This window comes from Chelonia mydas, chromosome 9 (genome assembly GCF_015237465.2).
Source record: "Chelonia mydas isolate rCheMyd1 chromosome 9, rCheMyd1.pri.v2, whole genome shotgun sequence".
NCBI classification, from domain to species: Eukaryota; Metazoa; Chordata; order Testudines; family Cheloniidae; genus Chelonia; species Chelonia mydas.
This window is the reverse complement of record NC_057855.1, coordinates 2,500,452-2,520,471: the sequence shown is the minus strand read 5'-3', so window position 1 is coordinate 2,520,471 and position 20,020 is coordinate 2,500,452. Positions and strand designations below refer to the sequence as shown.

At 47.7% G+C, this 20,020-nt stretch overlaps 1 non-coding gene across 1 annotated transcript; it reads right to left on the bottom strand.

Moving 5' to 3' along the window:
* Positions 1-19,452: 19,452 nt before the first annotated feature.
* On the bottom strand, positions 19,453-19,525 carry TRNAK-CUU. Its single transcript has one exon. It is a non-coding gene; the product is annotated as a tRNA-Lys (tRNA).
* Positions 19,526-20,020: the final 495 nt, after the last annotated feature.

Sequence of the window (20,020 nt, the reverse complement as noted above, 5' to 3'; positions counted from 1 at the left end):
GCACTGGAGTGCGTTACCTAGGGAGGTGGTGGAATCTCCTTCCTTTGAGGTTTTTAAGGCCTGGCTTGACAAAGGCCTGGCTGGGATGATTTAGTTGGGGATTGGTCCTGCTTTGAGCAGGGGGTTGGACTAGATGACCTCCTGAGGTCCCTTCCAACCCTGATTGTCTATGATTCTGTGATGATTCTATGATCTCCTGCTATTCCTCCTGAGAGACAAGGGTGCTGCTCAAAGATTGCTTTGACTGGGTGGTAGGAGTGGGTTGGGGGAGACTATGTGAACAAAGATCAAATCAATCCAAGGGTGAAATCACTCCTATGCAGAGGTCTAGCACAATACCCAGGCACCACTTGAGTTCCACTTAAGCTGTATTTTGAGATCTAAGTGGGAGATTAATTATTTGTATAACTGTAGTGCCTAAGAGTCCCAAGACCTACGTGCTGAACAAAAGAACAAAAGATGGTCCCTGTTTCAAGGAGCTTACACTGCAAACTAAGTGTAAAGCATGCAGCAGACTATCAAGGGCCATGCAGATGGGGAGAGGTGCCTGTCCCGCATCCCAGCCTCAGAGCTGCCGGGGAGAGGCGCCCTGGCCCCAGCCCCGGAGCTGCCGCAGCCGGGGAGAGGCACCTCTCCACCTGCCCTGGGATGCTGCAGCGAGAGAGGGCTGGGGAGAGTCCTCTCTCCCCACTGCAGACCACACAGCCTGCATTCCAAACCCCACATCCCCAGCCCCGCCCCAGAGCCCCGCACCCCCAGCCCCGAGGCCCCTCCCGCACCCCAAACCCCTCTGCCCCAGGCCCATCCCAGAGCCAGCCAGAGCCCTCACCCCCCACACACACTAACCCTCTGGCTCTGAGCCCCCTCGCATACCCCAAACCCCTCGGCCCCACCCCCGCCACACATCACCGCCATATTGGTGCACATAACAAAATTCATTCCGCACACGGATGTAAAAAATTAGAGGGAACGTTGACTGCAAGCATAAGACAAGAGACACCAGATGGAGACAGACAGACAGGGGAACACAAGGAAACCCTGAAACAGCGTTGGTCAGAATGACAGACTGTGTTCGCGGGATACCAGCAGCCTAGCCGTTATGTTTTTGGCATCACGGAAAAGGAGTGTTTTCAGGAGGTGAAATTCAGCCAAACCCACCAGGATTATCTTGGTCTCTTGAGTTTCACATAATGTGGACGTGAGACCATACGTTGTCCCCAGGCTTAGCAGAAAGGTTTGCAATCCTAGTGAAGCCTTAAACAAATCTCTCTCACCCCCGCCCCACAGTATCTGAGCTCCTTCCATGGCACGTCACAATTCAACTTCCCAGCTTCTCTGTGGGGTAGTAATATCAGCCCCATTTGACAGACTGGGCATCACTGCAAACATTTGTCTAATGTAAACTTACAGTCACCATGCAGATGTCTGGCCTTCGACAATGAAAATACTCTCACACTGGAAAAACACTGGAAGCCTTCCAGGGTCTCGTAAGGCCGATATATCCCTGGCCATATTTCAGATGGACACAAAAGGTTTTGTTGTTATTGCAGAGCAGAAAAAAGTGACAGCGTTATGAAAGTTACTGACCATATTTACAGGTTTCAGAGTAGCAGCCGTGTTAGTCTGTATCCCCAAAAAGAAAAGGAGTACTTGTGGCACCTTAGAGACTAACAAATTTATTTGAGCATAAGCTCTAAGGTGTCACAAGTACTCCTGTTCTTTTTGCGGATACAGACTAACACGGCTGCTACCCTGAAAGCTATTCAGGAACAGTCTCTAGCATATTTAGGGCCTGATCCAAAACCCACTGACTTCAGTTTGCTTTGGATGAGGTGCCATGAGGCAGGACCAGAAATTAGCAGTGCTACATCAAAGAAACCAAATAAAAAGGCCCAGCAGAATGGTCTTGTGAACAAAACACAGGGCCGAGGGGCGGGATGTCTGCACTCTCTTCTGCTGTGGATTTAACAGGTGTCACTTTGAGCTCAGTCCCCCTGGGCTCTCACTGAAGTCAGTGGGAATTGAGGGCATTCTGCACCAAGTCTGATCAAACCTCTCAGACTCCCCAGCTGTAAAATGTAAGATCTGCCTCCTTCCCAGGGGGCTCGGACACTGAAGTAATTTATAAATGGCTTTATGCAGTGTCACATTCAATGGTTTATCTGAGGTGTTAAGTGCAGTGCTGTAATAAAACAGGATAGTCGGGGGAGTCGTAAAATCTCTCTCAGTATCTAAGAGAAAAATACTTTGCTCTGGCTAAGTTCCCCTTTCAACACCCTGCCCAGGGAGGGAGGTAATAACATCCCCACTGTCAACACGATCAGATGGAAGCTTCTGTGGTAAGACCACGCTTTCCAGAAATTAGGCCCTGTGCTCCGAAATAGCCTGAATGTGGTGATCTTCCAGGAGTGCTGCAAGAGACGTGTGTTTGAGCAGGGATTTTGGAGTGGGTTGCTGGCCTATTCCCGGAACGGTGCAGGTTGGAAAGGAGCTTTCCTGTAAGTCACTGGAGGAGTTCCTGCTGCTGGGGTTTGTTGTTATGTTAAGGACACACCAAGAGCCTTGGATAGGTCTCTTTTTTATTGACTCTGAATAAATAAAAATAAAATAAAATTAGGCTCTTGTTTGGGTACCTCAGTAAATGGTCTGAATTTCAAAAGGGCCGAGCACTCGCAGAGGGAGCCAGTGGTAAAGTGTGGATTGGACTCGAAAGGCCCGTATTTCAAGCCCATGATCAAAGCTCAGGACTCACTTCTCTCTCTCAAGAAGATTAGATACTGAGGTGAAGTACGAACAGCACAGTTCTCGGGGATGCTTTGTATGTGTGTATTCTACTAGATGGGTTACAGCTCCGTCACATGGCTGTGTGGGTCAATTTTTGTTTTGCTACAAATTATGCACATTGATATAAAATTAGGTGTGGCTCTTGAGCTCCTGCAAAGTGCTGACAGGGCACATCGTCTTGCAAAATTTGGGCACCCCTAAGAATGTGCGAGGTTCTCCTTGACATCTCACAAGGGGTAGCCATGTCTGCGGGCTCTCTCTTATGTGACCTGCAGCTTCCTCGGCATTAGTGATGCTCTGGCATTAGCTGTGTGATCATGTGACTTTGTCTCCCTGGGACAGGAAATCAATTGGATTATACAGTGAACTTGAGCCTGCCCTGCTGTAAAAACGGGGAGCAATTTATTGGTGCGTGATACCTATAATTAATAAACAGCTGTCAGATGACAGTGGCTTAAGCAATGCTATCGATTTCCCCTCTCCACAAATTTTTCTTCAGTGTTTCAGTAGTTCTTCTCTCACGCCCTTCACTGATTTTATGTCCCCTTAATAACCAGACCAAAGCAGCACTCAAGTAAGACTTGTCTGCAAAGAAAATGCCAATAACTGAAATGGAAAGTGAAGGTCAGTTGGCTCCCTAACAGCATTATACCCCAGGGACAATACCATTCATACAGGCGATGGGGTGGGGTGGGGAGCCGCAGCACTGACCAAACTCAGGGTTTTCACTTCTCACCCAACCCTTTTTCCAGGCCCAGTTCATGTGGGTTCACTCTTCTGCCCCCTACCCCCGACCCACAGTGCTTGACTGAGTGTAGGGTTTGCGTGATCCCTAGAATTCAAAGGAAACTCAGCCAAAAACTAGGGGGTGCTTGAGTTCAAGATAAAATCATGCAGAACCATTGAGGTTGCCTATCAAAAATGCATAAACTGGCCTGGAAACAGCTTGAGGCTCACTCCAGCCTTGGCACAAGCTAGCTCTCTGAATCGGAAAAGCCCTGACTTTCATGGATGCTTTGTTCTGGAATGCCGGAAAGGACTAATTTTTGCTTGAAATGGCCAGGGTTTTGAAGTGGCAATTGGCTGGAGGATGAGGAGGACTGTCCTAGAGCCAGCTGTGCCCTAGTTTGCCAAAGACATCCTTTGATTTCCCTGAGCTGGGTTGGGTTGGAGTCTGTGTTGAGATACGTCACCAAGATGTAAAAGCCCTGCGCTCTGGGGACCCTGGCCAGAGTGCATGTAGGGGTCTGGAGTTGGGGTGTGTGACATTCTGTACCTTGGGGAAGCACCATGCAACCCCCCCATTCCTCATCTGTATATAATTGTGATATTACATATAAAGCATGCCTTGTAAGGTGTCAGGGAAAGATTAAGATCTGCTGAAGGTCATTTCTCTATCCATAGATGTATATAATTAATGTATATGAAGTTATGATAATTGTGTTGTGTGGTTATCACTAAAACATGCTGTGAGTTGGGGAATCAGACAGATATTAGCTCCCCGGAGGCAGCAGCAAGGAAAGTCACCAACTCTCAGGGTCGTGTGAAACAATCCATCAATAGCCATTGTCCAGCAAGGGAGTTACAATTCAATGACTCACCTGCATGAGGCCACACCAGGGGAATTGCTTAACCTTGTCTGGAGGCTGAGCAATGCCCACCCAGACAGGCCTGGACTTGTGTTTTCCAAGCACATGGACTGAGGGTATAAAACAGACACAGTGGGCACATGCGGGGCCTTTCTCCTTCACCCACCTATGCTGCAAGCAACAAAGGGGGGAGGGATAGCTCAGCGGTTTGAGAATTGGCCTGCTAACCCCAGGGTTCAATCCTTGAGGGGGCCATTTAGGGATCTGGGGCAAAAATTGGGGATTGGTCCTGCTTTGAGCAGGGGTTGCACTAGATGACTTCCTGAGGTCCCTTCCAACCCTGATATTCTATGACACTCTGAAGACTCCAACTGAAGGGACTGGTCCAGATTTCAAGGGTGAAATCTGCATATTAAGGACTGCAATATCCAGTGGGGTAAGAAACACTGCTTAGTCTAGTTGTTGCCCAGTCTAATAGGGTTGAGACTTTAGACTATGTGCTTATATTTTATTTCTTTTGGTAACTAACTCTGATTTTTTGCCTCTCACTTGCTATCACTTAAAACCTATCTTTTGTAGCCAATAAACTAGTTTTACTGGTTATCTTTACCAGTGAGTTTGTATGAAGTGTGTGGCAAATCTACTCAGGTTTTGCAAAGGCTAGTGTATATCCACTTTCCACTGATGAAGTGGGGAACCAATTAATAAATTTGCCCCGCTCATCTTGAGCAGTGCAAGAGGGTATGTTACTGGGGTACAGAGCTGGGATCTGGAGGGATCTGGCTCTGGTGCCTTTCTCTGTGTGATTCAGGAGTGGCTCTGGGAGCGTTCATGTAAACTAGCTGGGTGTGGGGCTCCACATGTGGTTGTGCTGAGTGGAGGGGTTTGCTGCTGGTCACTAGCAAGGCGCTGAGAGAGACAGCCCAGGCTGGAGAGAGTTAGGGGGCACAGCGGTCCCACAGTCCCAGGCTGCACCCCCAGGATCCCATCACAGGGGGTGCCTACTGTTTTCAGTTAGAACTCAGCACACCGCTCCTGCAGGTTCCCCACGGGATGGCAGGGCTGTAGGGGGGGCCCTAATGCCCCTTAGAAGCTATTCCAGGTCTTGTGTCATTCCCCTTGAATTCTACCCCCACCTTGACCAAGCTCCCTTCCCCGCCCATATCCCTCACTGCTGGACAGCTGTAGGCCCCACTGCTCTCATTGGGTATGTCTATACTGCAACGAGAGACCTGGGGCTGGCCTAGCTCCACTGTCTCGGGCTGCGATACAGCCCTGCGAGGGGCAAAGGTCCCAGAGCTCCGGCTCCAGCCCGAGCTCAAACATCTACACTGCAATTCTCTAGCCCCGCAGCCCGAGCAGTGGGTCTTTTATTGCAGTGGCGACGCACCCACTGCTTCAACGTGAGCTGCAGGTGTCTCTTCCCAACAACAAAGCGCACACCTGCCAGGAGCTGCCTACACAGGTTTTCATCTGCAAATGTCAATCTGTCACAACCGAAACATTTTTCAAGACCCTAACCTGTTTCCCCTAAGCACCGCCACCATCACGGCCTCCTCCTTCGCAGCCCTCTCGTGACTCTCATCCTCCTTCGCTTTTGTTAAAATGCCCATCATCGAAAGGACATTTCTGAGACAGGTCGAATGAAGCGTTTTGTTCCCTGACTCTAAATGTTCTCTGGCGTTGGGGTTCGCTGAACATTTCAAGAAGTTTTGGTTTCAGTTCGACCCAAAGTGAAACTCTTTTGGATTGTCTGGAATTGCCAGAGCACCAAAAACACCGTTATTCCCTCCGCTGCAGTCACCATGCAACAGCACCATAGATTCTGCTCACCCAGCGGGTGAATGTTCCCCAGATGCTTTGAGAACTTTCCCTGGAGGGACAGCCATGCCCTCTGCTGAGCTAAGCTGTACTCCTCCAGCCGGTGTAGATCATTTCCCTACCATCGGCAGACCCCTGGAGCTCTGTTCTCTTTTATTTTGGGCACCGGGTGGAGCTGGGTTTCCTTGGGCATTGTTTTGTTGTGTTTTCTCTCTCGGGGGATTTAACGCTACCCATTTAGCTCTGGCCTTTTCTATGGAAGGTTGTTCCTCTTTGTTTATTTGTCACTGAGCCAGGCATTGCTGGTTTCCACTGTTGGGAACCCACCCAGAGCAGAGCCCTAGCAGCCAGTGGAGAATCTGCCAGAGCAGAGGATTTGGCATTGAAAAGCAGCTTTGACTAGCCTGAAGGAGGACCAGCACTGGCCCAAAGACTATCTGGCACTGGCTCAGAAGAGGCAGTGACCGATACAGCCAGGAAACGTTCCCTCCCTCAGCAGGGATTCTCTGGGAAGCTGTGCTCCTGCCTTCCCTGGAGGTGGATGCCCCTGGTGTGCAGGGGACAGAGTCAGCGTGGGAAGGTTGTAACGGCATCCTCCTGCACCAGCTTGGGTGAAAGGTGCTGACTGTGTTAGACAGCTGACGTTGCTGCGCTCACCCACCCTCTGTCAAGGGGGAGATGTTATTTTCCCGTGGTTTGGGGATTTTCGCTGGTGCTGGCTTAGCACATGAACCAAGCCAAATGTGGGGCCTGTGCTGTGTAACCCTCTGGTAAACTGCCAAGTGCTCTCAGCATCTCTGCAACTGCAGCACCTCCGGAAATGGAGTCCTCCCAGCGAGCGCGCGCCGTGCTGACCCCCAGGAGCGGCCCTGGATGCTGGGGAGTTTCCAGGTGGGGCTTCAGGTGCGGGCTCTAACTTGTAAAAACCCAGCGTGGGTTGGCAGCTGGGTGCCTGAGAGACCCTTTCCACTAGCCTTCAACCAGGAGACCACTCCAGCCCCCGCAAAGCTGGGGGCAAGCTGGATACAGCGGGGAGGCCAGGAGAGGGGAATCGCCTGCTGAGGGGTGTACCCTAACAAACTGGTCTCCTCCTGGGTTTGAGTCATCCCCTCCAGTTATTGGAGCTTTGTTTTTGCACCTTCCCTCTCCAGTCTAATAAAATAACTCCTTACAAGCAATCAAAGGGGTTGCTGCGTCTCTGGCTCTCTGCCCTTTCAGCTCTCTCTGCTCACCTACCTCTGCCCCCCCCAGACCCTTCACACACTCCCCCGGCCTTGGTAAAAGAGCCTTCTCCTCTGCACCGCCTATCACATGGAGCAGCTTCCCCAGAGCCCCTCACTGCTTCCACTCTCACGCTGTTTTGAAATCATATATCAGAAGAAACCTGTTCTCCACCGCCTACGCCTGCTCTGTCACCCAGCGCTGCTATTTAGTTAGGTATTAACCCCACAGCTATATTAGTTACCTCGGTACAGGGCTTGGGGCTCTGACTAGCAGAGAGACAAAGTACTAAACAAAGTTGTTATTGTGCCAGGAAAGTGCCAGCCCAGGTACAAATCATTGTTTTGGTGCCTGTTTCCTCACTAGCACCTGTTAGTTATTTTAGCTCACAGGGCGCAGGTGTCTCCGCCAGCACTTTGGCTAATCCTTTAGCCCGTTCGGCTCCCTTTGCACCACCGCATGAAGAAAGCAGAAAGCCACGCTGTGCCCTTCTCAGCTGGCATACCCCGCTCCTCCACCACACTCCCAGAAGCTCTGGCAGAGGGGATATGTTGGAGCCTGGGGAAGGTGTGGCTAGAGTATTTTACATTCCAGGGCACTCCAGCTAACAGAGAACAGACAGCCATCAGCAAAGATCAGAGCAGCCCCTCATCCTGCATTTTTGCACACTCCAAGTCCCCAAGGGGCAGGGCTGAAGCCAATTTTTGGACTGAAATTCCTGGGTGTGCAGGGAATGCAGTATTGGACTGTAGGAGCCAATACCTCCTGGGAATGGATTTCTCCCAGCATAGCTGGAGCTGACTGCTGAGACTGTGTTCATGAGGTTATCAGTCCTTTCCCAGTTGGCAGTGAAATAAACACGTCTCAGAGACCCCAGGCTTCAGCCTGGTGGCCACTCACACACTCCCCAAAGCCACAGACCTGGCTCACAAGTATTTTGCAAGGCTCACTCAATGAATGTTGGTAACACTCTTTTCATTTCCTGGCTGGAAGACAAAGCTGAGAGCTCACCAAAAATGAAATACAAAGGGCAATCATTATTCCACAGATTCTGCTGTGTCAGAATAACAGTAGAGAACAGTTTCCACTCCTGCTTCAGAACAGAGATTATTGTGCCTAAGAGACCATGAAGGAGAAACTCTCTCAACAGTATTTCTCGTGTTCTCTGCAGTCTGTTCTTGCCACTGTCCTGACAAGTGTAAATCATGTTTCACTATAAATCCAGACCCTGTACATCTATCACATGCGAGTGGCCATGTGGGCTGTGCTCTCTGGAAATTCACCAGGAACAATGCATTTGCACTGTTGGATGACATCCCATAATGAGATTGTGATATTCCATAACCTGTTATTTTCTATTTGTGACTATGATGGATTTCATGGCTAGGGAGGCTGCCAAGAGAACTGCTGGGCTTACAGGACATTCAGCCTGGGAAACTTCTTAACCTATTGAGTGATCATTCAGATAGAGTGCAAATGACTGCTCAGACCTGCTTACAGCTGGTTGCCAAATGTCATTAAGTCCAAACCTGGCTATGTATTATGCTTTAAAATATGACATGCAATGCAAATAGCTAATGAAGAAGAATACAGGCAAGAAACACAAGCAGTGTTTACAGCCAAACTTATTGTATATAATTATATTGACCCAGAATGTGTTTATTATACCAGGTACAGTAGCAGAAGTTTAATTCCAACTGCCTTTATTCTTCTGTTCATAGTTATGGCAAATTAATTTCTTTTGGGCTGAAATCTTGCCTGTCTGCTTTTTTCCCCATGCCAGCTGTGATGTATTTATGTGATGTATTTTTCTCAAGCTTTAAGGAAAGCTTGAGAAAAATTGCTTCATACGTTTCTGAGTTCTACTTTTGTAGCTACATTTGATCTAGTTGACATGCATCCGACGAAGTGGGTATTCACCCACGAAAGCTTATGCTCCGATACGTCTGTTCACCTATAAGGTGCCACCGGACTCTTTGCTGCAAAACACAAGATGTGGTTTTAGTGTGTGGCTGCTACAAACCACCAAATCACACAAAGGAACAGGAAGATTGGTTCCTTTTGCATCTATCTATAATGCGTAGGAAGAAAAACTGTGATTGTGGGGGACTTCAATCTGAGACATATGCAGGAGGTCTCACACTGCCAGTACTAAAACATCTTTGGGATTTCTCAATATTATAGATGAGAATTTCCTAACTCAAAAAGCGTTGCATCCAACGCAGGAGAATTCTATATTGGACCCTGGCTTGACAAATGAAGAGGAACTGGTCACCAAATTAAAAATGAATGGTACCTTAGGTACAAATGATCATGACTTGATCACATTTATAATATGCAAACAGAATAACTCCCAGACCAGTGATACATATACTTGGTACTTTAAAAAGGCCAGTTTCATACAGCTGAAAACAATGAGCCAAATCAGCTGGGAGAAAGAATTTAATCAGAAAAATGTGAAAGGTAATTGGGAATTGATTAAGAACACTTTGTGAGAAGCCCCCAAAGCCACAATCTTGCAGTCAAGGAAGGTCACATGGGTTGTGATGGGATGTACCTGGCCCATCGTGGCCCCCTGCTGGAGGGCCTGTGGTCCTCCCTGCCCCAGAAAAAGAGTCCAGAAGGTGGCTTCTCCAGGTCTTGCCTAGAAAGGCCACATGGAAGCAGCCAATCAGAGCCCAGCTGGCTCAAATAAAAGCAGCGGCAGGGGCTGAGCAGGTCAATGCCCAGCTGGGACTAGGGTGGCTGCTAGACAAATTCAGACTGGACATTTTTAACAGGGACAGTCACCACTGGCGCTTCCTCGAGGTCGAGGATCATCTTTCACAGGTTTTATTGTTCAGAGGTTCTTTGATGACTGAGGAGTCCAATCCCTGAGCCACAGGCTCATTGGCAGACATTGCAGGTGGTGTTGGAAGACAGGGCTGGGCCATGATTGCTGCCTGATTGTCTTTTCTTTCTTTTCTGATGTTTTTCCTCAACCAGGGCAAGGCGATTTTCTGCAAAAGTGGATGTTCCCTCTCTGACAAGTCTTCACCAGTTATCCCTGTCCTGGGCTGCTGTTTCCCAGTGTGTGATGTCAATGCCACAGTGACAGTTATTTACCATTGACATGACTTGCCAAGGTTTCTAGTGGATTTTCCATCATTGATCATTTTTAAAATCAAGTTTGGATGTTTTTCTAAAAAATCTGCCTATTAATTATTCCCTGGCTCATGTTATATAGGAGGTCAAACTAGGCAATCATGGTGGTCTCTTCTAGCCTTGGAATCTATGAAATACCTGTATACTCTCACATACTTTCCTTATGTTTTGATCAGAAATTTTGTATACACAACCTTAACTCTTAACTCGTGAAATGACTTTTCTCAAACTTTGCTTATTTTTTGGATCTCATTGGGATTTACAGCACAAGCCAAGTTTGAAAGAACTTGATTGAGTAGTTCAAAATTTTTGGGTACTGAAAGCATTTGAAAGGGTTTGGTGTTAGAATTATTTTAGAAAACTAGAGGCATTGGGAAGTGCTTTAACTTAATCCAAACTTGCCAGGACTGCTAAAGTTTGCCAAACTTTAAAACAGCTTTTGGAAGTTCCCAGCAGACCTTCTTGTGAAGAAAAGGCCAACCTGCTATTCTAGAAGAATTAGAACAGAACTTGTAACCAAGAATCGCTAAATTCTGTTCCCACCTCTGAGATGCTGGGCCTGATTCTGCTCTCATTTTCACTGCAGTAATTATGCTAGCTTCAGGGGTGTAACTCCTGACCTGCACCAGTATAAATAAGAGGCGAATCAGGCCCATTATTTCGTTAGGCCTCACAACATCCCCTATGAAGTAGATAAATGTAATTATCTCCGTTTTACAAATGGGGAGGGGGGAAAAATGAGACTTAGAAATACTTTCTCTGCCACTGTCTGAACTTGGGCAGGTCAACATTAGAATTCGGTCTCTCTTTGACTGCTCAGAGAGCCTATAACAGCCAGGAACTAAGCCCAGGTCTCCAGAGGCCCAATCTTCTGTCTTTGTCTCAAGACCACGTCTCCTTCCTGCCTTGCTAAGCCTTACCCCTTAGACCCCCCTTTTATCCAGCAGCATTTTTTTCATTTTATTTATCGTTAACATCTTAACAAAGGGGGAACTAAGTTCCATATAGAATCATAGAATATCAGGGTTGGAAGGGACCTCAGGAGGTCATTTAGTCCAACCCGCTGCTCAAAGCAGGACCAATCCCCAATTTTTGCCCCAGATCCGTAAATGGCCCCCTCAAGGATTGAACTCACAACCCTGGGTTTAGCAGGCCAGTGCTCAAACCACTGAGCTATCCCTCCCCCCATATACAGCAATGAAGTGAAAGAGAGGCAGACAGAAAACACCCTCTGTATCAGCTATAAAGAGCCCCGCGCCCCACAGCAGCAGGCAGCACCCCACTGGTGAGGGGCTGCGGTGACTGCCAGCTGTCCCTTCCGGCAGCTCTGTAACTTCTAGTTCTCTCTAACCAGCAGAGTGGGATAAACCAAGCCTAGGAGTGGGGTGAGATGATCCCATTCTACAGATGGGAGAAAACATTTCCCTGGATCAGTTTAAGTGACTTATTAAAGGATGCAGAAGTCAATCCGAGACACACCTGGGCACAAATCCCAGTGTCTCCTATAGCCGGTCCTTCCGCACCTTATGATTAAAGCTGGGATCACTGTGCAATAGATACACATATCAGGAGATTTATTTTTGCTGGTTACTCACTCTGTCCTCCTACCACCCTTCCTCTGTCTCCCAATATAATAACGAGTGATGGCAGCAGGAGGAGTAAGGTGTTTATGTGGAAGTTAGGTTAGATAGCTTCCAAAGATGGGCTCTAACAGGAATCCTGCCTTTGGTGGGCATCTGGGGCCAAATTAATTGTTGGTGTAAGTGGGCAGAACCCCATTGATGTCAGTGGTGTTGTGTCTGCGGATGGAAGCTGGGTGCTTGGCTCCCAGTTCCTCTCTGAGGCTCACCCAGGCAAGAGGCTTATAAAAATGGGGTAGAAGGAAGTCTTGAGTGGCTTTAACATAAAGGTAGAATCAGGCCTCTAAAGCTGCCCTTTGAAATCCAGCAGGTCACTGATTCCTTTGTGCTGTTCCGAACCGGGCTAGATTCCACTCACATTCTTTGCACTACATGTTCCTTATCGTCTAGATTTCCCTGCCTTCGGAGAACCTTCTCACCACCCCTCTCCTGTACAGCTCATTTATTAAACAGTCACTTTGGATAATAATGTCCTTTTTAAAAACCATTCTGGCTGAAATCCAAAATATCAAAGATCATACACAAACACACAATCTGTCTCTCAGCTGAGTACGACACACACACACTTTGTGAATCAGTGAATTTTCCATCTCTGACATGTCAGTACTATTTCCAAATTATTTACATATATATCTGCCCTTTTTAAAAAACCATGGTGTTGCTCTAATCATAGTAATGCCCCAAAGCAGTGCAGAGCCAACAAGGAGCAGCCTTTGCCCCTCCTTACTGTGCTATTGTACAATAAGGATGTGCATCACAAGGTGATTTGTACAGCCTATAATCTCAGTCATTCACATGAGCAGTCCCACTGACTGCAGGAGCGAGTACTACTCACAGGAGTAAGGGCTTGTGCAATCAGACACTAGGTATGTCTAGTTCTGACCTGTGTGTTGTGCTTACAGAGGTACAGTGGTGTTATGTCTTTGGACTGACCAGTCCAGTCTCCTGCAAAAGGACGAAGGCTTCCCCTTGTATTACCAAGCATCCAAGTCATTGCAGATGTCCTAAAAAGGCTACCAACTCACCTACTGCTGCTCTCTTAAAACTCCCACCTTCCATTGCCCAGAATATACTGCTCTACGGGCATGCCCACACACCAAGCCAGTGAAAGCTCTTAGATCACCAGAGGAGCTCTGCTGAGAATCTGGCTCGCAGCTCATGATCAGTCGTAACTTGGTCAGCCTGCTGTTAGTTTAGCTGTGCACTAACTATGGACTTGAAGAGATCTCCCTGCCCCTTGCTCCCCTGGCCACTTCTCACATGCAGGCCCCATTGGACTCCAGCATCCCATGGCATAGAGGGCTCACTCATGGGCCTGCTTGCTGTCAGTTCTCCTGTTAGGTTAGCACCTAAGGGGTGAAGGAAATCTTGTGGCAAAGCACATTCCTCCAAGGGTTCAAGCTCAGTTTTTCCTGCACAAGACTTTAGCATCTGATGAGAAGAATCATAGTCAGCCTTTGAGGTTTGCTCATCTCAAAACTAAAACAAAGGCGGCAGCATCCTGGAGTACAGTACTTCCCCCCGCCGCCCTGCCCCGCAAAATACCCTGGGACACCCATCACGGTCAAGGACCCATGTACCCTGCAACAAGCTAGATCTGTTGTGACACTGCACCCCACATTCTTCATAGTGATATGATAGGATTATAGCATAATTGTAATGTATTCAAGATAAGTCATGCGAGCGGTCATTGGCAAGGCGATGATTTGCTGAATAGGATTATCCTATTTGTAGGCATGTATCATTTTTGTATACTATGTACCTGTATTTCAGATGTATTTACACCTGGGTAATGCCCACTACACAAGATGCTTTCAGTCTAGATAGCAGATGGGGAAGGGCCTATTCAGGGCAATGGGCCATTAGGAAAAAACAATAGGCCTTAGGAGAAGCTTATCTTTCAGCTGGGGAGCCTTCCTGAGAACGCTACAGACAGCCTCCAAGTAATGGCTGCTACGACCCTACAAGGACATGTGACCAGACCACATGTCTCTGGGCTCCATCTTGGATGTCAGTATTTTTCCACAGGCTGGGCTGGGAACCAAGCTTTGGAACAAAGGGTTTCCACCATATGCAAAAGCTATATAACATAGGGACTGACATCATCTGGTGCTCTTCACTCCCTACACAAGAAGACTCCTGGAAACACCTGAGGAACAAAGACTGAATTGGAGGGAAGTGCTGGACCCAGGCTAAAGGGATTTCTAGCCTGTGAATGAAACACCTGGGGATTCCAAGCTGTAAAGCAAGTGCAGCGTGCACCTTAATCTGCAGCCTGCTTGAATAGCAGATCATCACCTTATCTATTTAGTATATTAAGGTTAGTTTGTATGTTTTGTTTATTTGCTAGGTCTGCTGCTTTGATCTGTTTGCCATCACTTAAAATCTATCCTTTGTAGTTAATAAACCTGTTTTTGTTTTATCTAAAAAAAGTGAGTTGGAATGCAGTGTGTGGGAATCAAAGCTCAGGGGCAAAAACCTGTTGCATATTCCTTTCCACATTAAGGGAGGGGAGCAAACTTTATAAGCTTACACTGTACAGTTCCCTGTGCAGCGCAAGATGGTATAGTTTTGGGTTTATATCCCTGGGGGCGTGCATGAGGAGCTGGGAGTTGCCTTAGCTGTAGCCTTCCTATGTAGGGGCTGGTCAGAGATCCTGCATGTAACTGCAGTTGGGTGTGGCCCGACCTATATGAAGGCTGATGAAAGTGCAGGCTGGAGGGCTTTGGAGCTTGACACAGCAGTACAGTGTGCGGGAGCCCAGGCTGGTGGGTCAGAGGACTCAGTGGTACCCCAGTTCCAGGTGGCACCCTGGGGGGAACCCATCACACCTATATCCCTCAACCAGGGCTCCTGGCTTCTGTATCCCTCCAATGCAGCAGGTTGAAAATTCTGTGAAAAATTCAAGTGGCTTCAAAAATGTAGGTTTCCACTAGATTATGAACATGAACGATTCAGTGGGCAGTGCCTGTGCTCTTTTTATATCGATGTTAAATTCAATTCACTTGATTCTATTCCACACACAGAGTTGTGGCTCTAAAAAACCCCACCTCAACGAGGGGCACAGCTCCCAATGCTGAGGCACTGTTTACACTGGCGCCTTACAGCGCTGCAATTTGCTGTGCTCAGGGGCGTGTTTTTTCACCCCCTCTGAGCGAGAAAGTTGCAGTGCTGTTAATTGCTTGCGTAGACAAGGCCTCAGAGTTGCACTACGGAAACTGTCAGGATTGAGAATGGAAATGCCAGGAATCTAATAGCGCACAGCTGGTGGTGTTGGCCCTGGTGAGCTGTGAGAAGCAGTTTGGGGTGATCAGAAAAGTAAATTAGCTGGATATTTGTGCTAAAATGATTGGCAGTGAAATGAAGCAGAGAACTCCATTGCTCTTGTGTTAGCTCCCGTTGTGATAACTGGGATAGTGGGCAGATCTCTCAGCTAGTCTGCAGACTCAGGAAGGTGAAGGCACATCATCAATTTAGACCCGGCTCATGTTTCAACTGTTAGTATTTTTTTAATCAATGACTGTTAGCCCCAGATTAATACAACACAAAACAGAATACAGGAAGGAATGCTGCAGTTACCAAATCCACCTGGAGAAGTGACTGCAGCTCCATTCACTCCTAACTAACTCCTCAAAACTCCCCTCCTTATATACTTCAGGACTAAGAAAACTTCCTTTCCTATAACGGAGCTAAATGAGGAGTTCGTTTTATGATATCTCAGTTTACCTAATCAATGAGCTAAAGATATCTGTAATGTATTTGGTCTTCCGTGGTATCTCAGCTTATCTAACCAATAGGCTAAAAATACCTGTAAATAAGTCCTTAGTAGGAATTTTTGCCCAGGGCGTTTTCTGTAATAAGAGCGATCTTAGCTTATCAATCAGGAAAGACTTGTTAATATCAAGTATCCCTCACGAGTGACAAGTGGTCTTTTCCTGGACATCTGGATTTTCCACAGGTCAGCAGTGTTAGGGTAAATATATTATATACATTCCATTATTTGGTTAGACACCAAAATTCACCCTATGTAGAAAGTCCCTAGAATTATAGATACGAAGCTCTTTGGTTCATGCACAAAGGGTCATTTGGTTCTAGATACAAAGAATCCTGAGGAGTCAGCTCCATTTGCTTGCACTAAGGTTTTCTTCACAACTTTATGCAGCAGAGTTTTTAATGAAACCTTAGTTTTTGGAGCTCTATTGTGTTGCAAGGAGTAGATATACTACTGTAGAATATGCCAGTTAATCTCAGTATATACAGAGCCCCGAGTATTTTCAAAGTCTCCTTGCCACGTTCCATGGGGTTTATGCCTGCTTACATCAGGATTTAAGTTGTCCTAGATTTTAAATCTGAACACAGACTAAGAAACAAATGACAGGCCAAATTAATCCCCCTGGTAACTTTTTGACTTTGGTGGAATTTCCCTAGCAGCGAGTTTGCCCTGCCACTCATGCTGTGTAGGCAATGCCAAGGACCCCGACTGAGGTTCTGGCTTGCACTCCATTATCAAACTCCATTTTTTGCAGTTTGGTTAGCCTGCTGCCAGGAATCTGTAGTACAAAAGGAGGAACAGAGCCAAACCTTTTCCCTACAGGATTGCGTCCATCTCCTTTTATCTGGCAAAGCTGCTGCTTGAGAACTCATTTGTTGTTGGTCTTCCTTACAGTTTTGGACAATACCAAATTCAAAACTCAGCTTGCCTCTAGTTTTAGATATTAAATCCATTCTCAGTGGAGTTCAAAGTGAAGCCGTCTCCATGGCCTACAACAGACTCAGCACGACAGTTTGGAAGCTGAGCAGAGGTCTCACTGAGCTAGGACCACGTACACCTAGATCATTCCTGACAGATGTTTGTCTAACCTGTTATTAAAAAAGTCCAGTGACAGGGATACCGCAACCTTCCTAGTCCAGGACCTAACTATCACTATAGTTCCTCCTAATATCTAACCTAAATCTCCCTTGCAGATTAAACCCATTACTAATTGTCCTATCTTCAATGGACATGGAGAACAATTGGTCACCATCCTTTATAAGAGCCCTTACCATATCTGAAGATTGTCATCAGGTCTCCCCTTAGGCTCTCTCAAGAATAAACATGCCTGGTTTCTTTAATTTTTCCTCATAGGTCAGATTTTCTAAACCTTTTATCACTTTTGTGGCTCTCCTCTGGATTCTCTCTAATTTGTCCACATCTTTCTTAAAGTGTGGCACCCAAAACTGGACACAATACTCTAGCTAAGGCCTCACCAGTGCCAAGTCGAGTAGGACAATTACATCCCCTGCTTGGCATATGACATTCCTTTTAACACACCCCAGACCTATATTAGCCTTTTTCACCACTGCATGACATTGTTGGCTCATGTTTAATTCAATACACTCTAACCCCCAGATTCTCTTCAGCAGTACCACCGCCTAGCCAGTTATTCCCCATTTTGTAGTTGTGCATTTGACTTGTTTCCTTTGTAAGTTACGTATTTGGTAGTTATCTTTTTCTGAATTTCCTCTTGTTGATTTCAGACTGTAGAAGATGCACCACCACCACCCACAGTGCTTCCCAGTGGTCAGGTAGGGGTTGGCAGGTTGCCTTCCTGTTAGCAGTTTGGTCCTGCCCTTCAGTGCTCCTGCCCCAAGCCTTTCCAGTCCTCCCCTCCTGCACAGGGGCAGGGTCTCTGAGTAGTCAAGGCCCATTCCAGCAGGTCTTTTTCATTAGGTGAAGGGCCCTGGGAGGGTGTAAAGGAGCCCAGGCTCCCCTCTCCACCAAGCCCCAGTCCAGGATTCAACAGTGGGGGGCTACACTTGGTCCCTTGGGGTGCTAAGTTGTCCACCCTCCCTGGACCACTTCCTACCCCCATCCCTTTTACTTGCACCAAAGTAAGTCACTTCTTGTAGGTCTCTGAGCCGCCCGCTTGGCCTCTGGCCTCTCTCTGGTGGGTTCTTTTCTGCTCTGAGTCGTGAGGCCTCAGGCAAGGCGCTCCTGGGCAGGCTTTCCTATTAGGGCAGCAGCCTGCTCCCTTCTACTGCCTGCTCCCCGTTTAAAGCCCTGCCTCCAGCAAGGGCAGGCCCTGCAGGTGTGGTGGGCAGGGCCACCTGGGCGCAGGGTTGCTCTTTAACCCCTTGTCGTCCAGTGTGGGGTTTGTAAACCCAATCACACAGACCAATTCTCCAATGTGTCAAGGCCATTCTGAACTCTAATCCTGTCTTCCCAAGTACTTGCAAGCCCCCTCCCCCTCCGCTAGGTGTCATTTGCAACCTTTAGAAGTATATTCTCCACTCCATTAGCCAAGTCATTAGTGAAAATATTGACTTGTAGAGGGCCCAGGACTGACCTCTTCAGGATGCCAGTAGATATACCATCCTTGTCTGACAGTGAACCATTGATAATGACTCTGAGTACAGCCTTGCAACCAGTTGTGCATCCACCTTATAGTAACTCCATCTAGACCACATTTCCCTCATTTTCTTATGAGAATGTCCCATGGGACTGTGTGGAAAGCCTGATTAAACCACTGATTATCCCTCACCACTAGGACATGAACCCTGTCAAAGAAGGAAATTAGGTTGGTTTGGCAGGACAAATCCATGCTGGTTGCGCCTTCGAACCCTATGATCCTGTAAGAGCTTACAGTGGTGCTGGAACGGTTTTTTAATGGGGGTGCTGAAAGCTAGCTAATGAAACTGTAAACCACGCGTGTTCAAAAGCAATATGGAAAAGTGCAATTCTTGCTCACGCCACACAGGTGTAGCACAGCGCTGGGATTCTCAAGAACCATGAAATAAAGCTAGCTTCCTTCTTACAGCACGAGCAATAACTTTTCACAGTGAAACCTGGGGCGGGGGAGGAGCTGCAGCACCTGCTGCACCCCGAGTTCCCATGCCAGTGGGTGCTTACAAAGGGACTGTTTAGCAATTTGTTCCCCTATCTTTCAAGGTATCAAAGTTAGGCTGACAGGTCTATCATTCCCTGGGTCCTCTTTGTTCCTTTTTCAAAGACAGGTACTATGTTTGCCCTTCTCCAGACCTCTGGGACCTCACCCATTGTCCAGGGGTTCTCAAAGATCATAGAATCATAGAATATCAGGGTTGGAAGGGACCTCAGGAGGTCATCTAGTCCCACCCCTGCTCAAAGCAGGACCAATCCCCAGTTTTTGCCCCAGATCCCTAAATGGCCCCCTCAAGGATTGAACTCACAACCCTGGGTTTAGCAGGCCAATGCTCAAACCACTGAGCTATCCCTCCCCACAAAGAAAAGCTCACTCCCAACATGGGGCACGAACCCACGACCCTGGGATTAAGAGTCCCATGCTCTACCAACTGAGCTAGCCAGGCGCCAAGATCATCGCTACCAGTGCAGGAATAACTGTATACAGGGTTTAGCACCATGCCTGTGTGGTACTAAGAAAGGCTCTCCTCGTGATGTGTACGGAGCCCTGCCTTGACAGGGGAAGGATGTGATCTTTTGCTAACATCAGGGCCATTGCTGCACACGAGCACCCAGTCCTCATCCCACGCTTATCAGCAATGGAGCTGTCTCAGGTAGGCACTGTCCATCACAGTGAGAGTGCTACCCATGGCACTGGCCAGACGAATGCCCCCAAGCAAAACGGAGTCTCCTGGGGACAGGGGCATTGAGCTCTGATGCAGGAAAAGCTTTCAAGGGCTCAGGGGAGAACTCTTCAAACTGCTAGGATCAGAGCTTTCCCTGACTCAGCACCTGCCAGGCTGAAGGCAAGAGGATGCTGTGCAGATGCCAAGTTCCAGCTTTAGGCACTGGGCCCGTAATCCTCTGTTCCACATCCAGCAAGCCTGCGCATGGAGCCGACT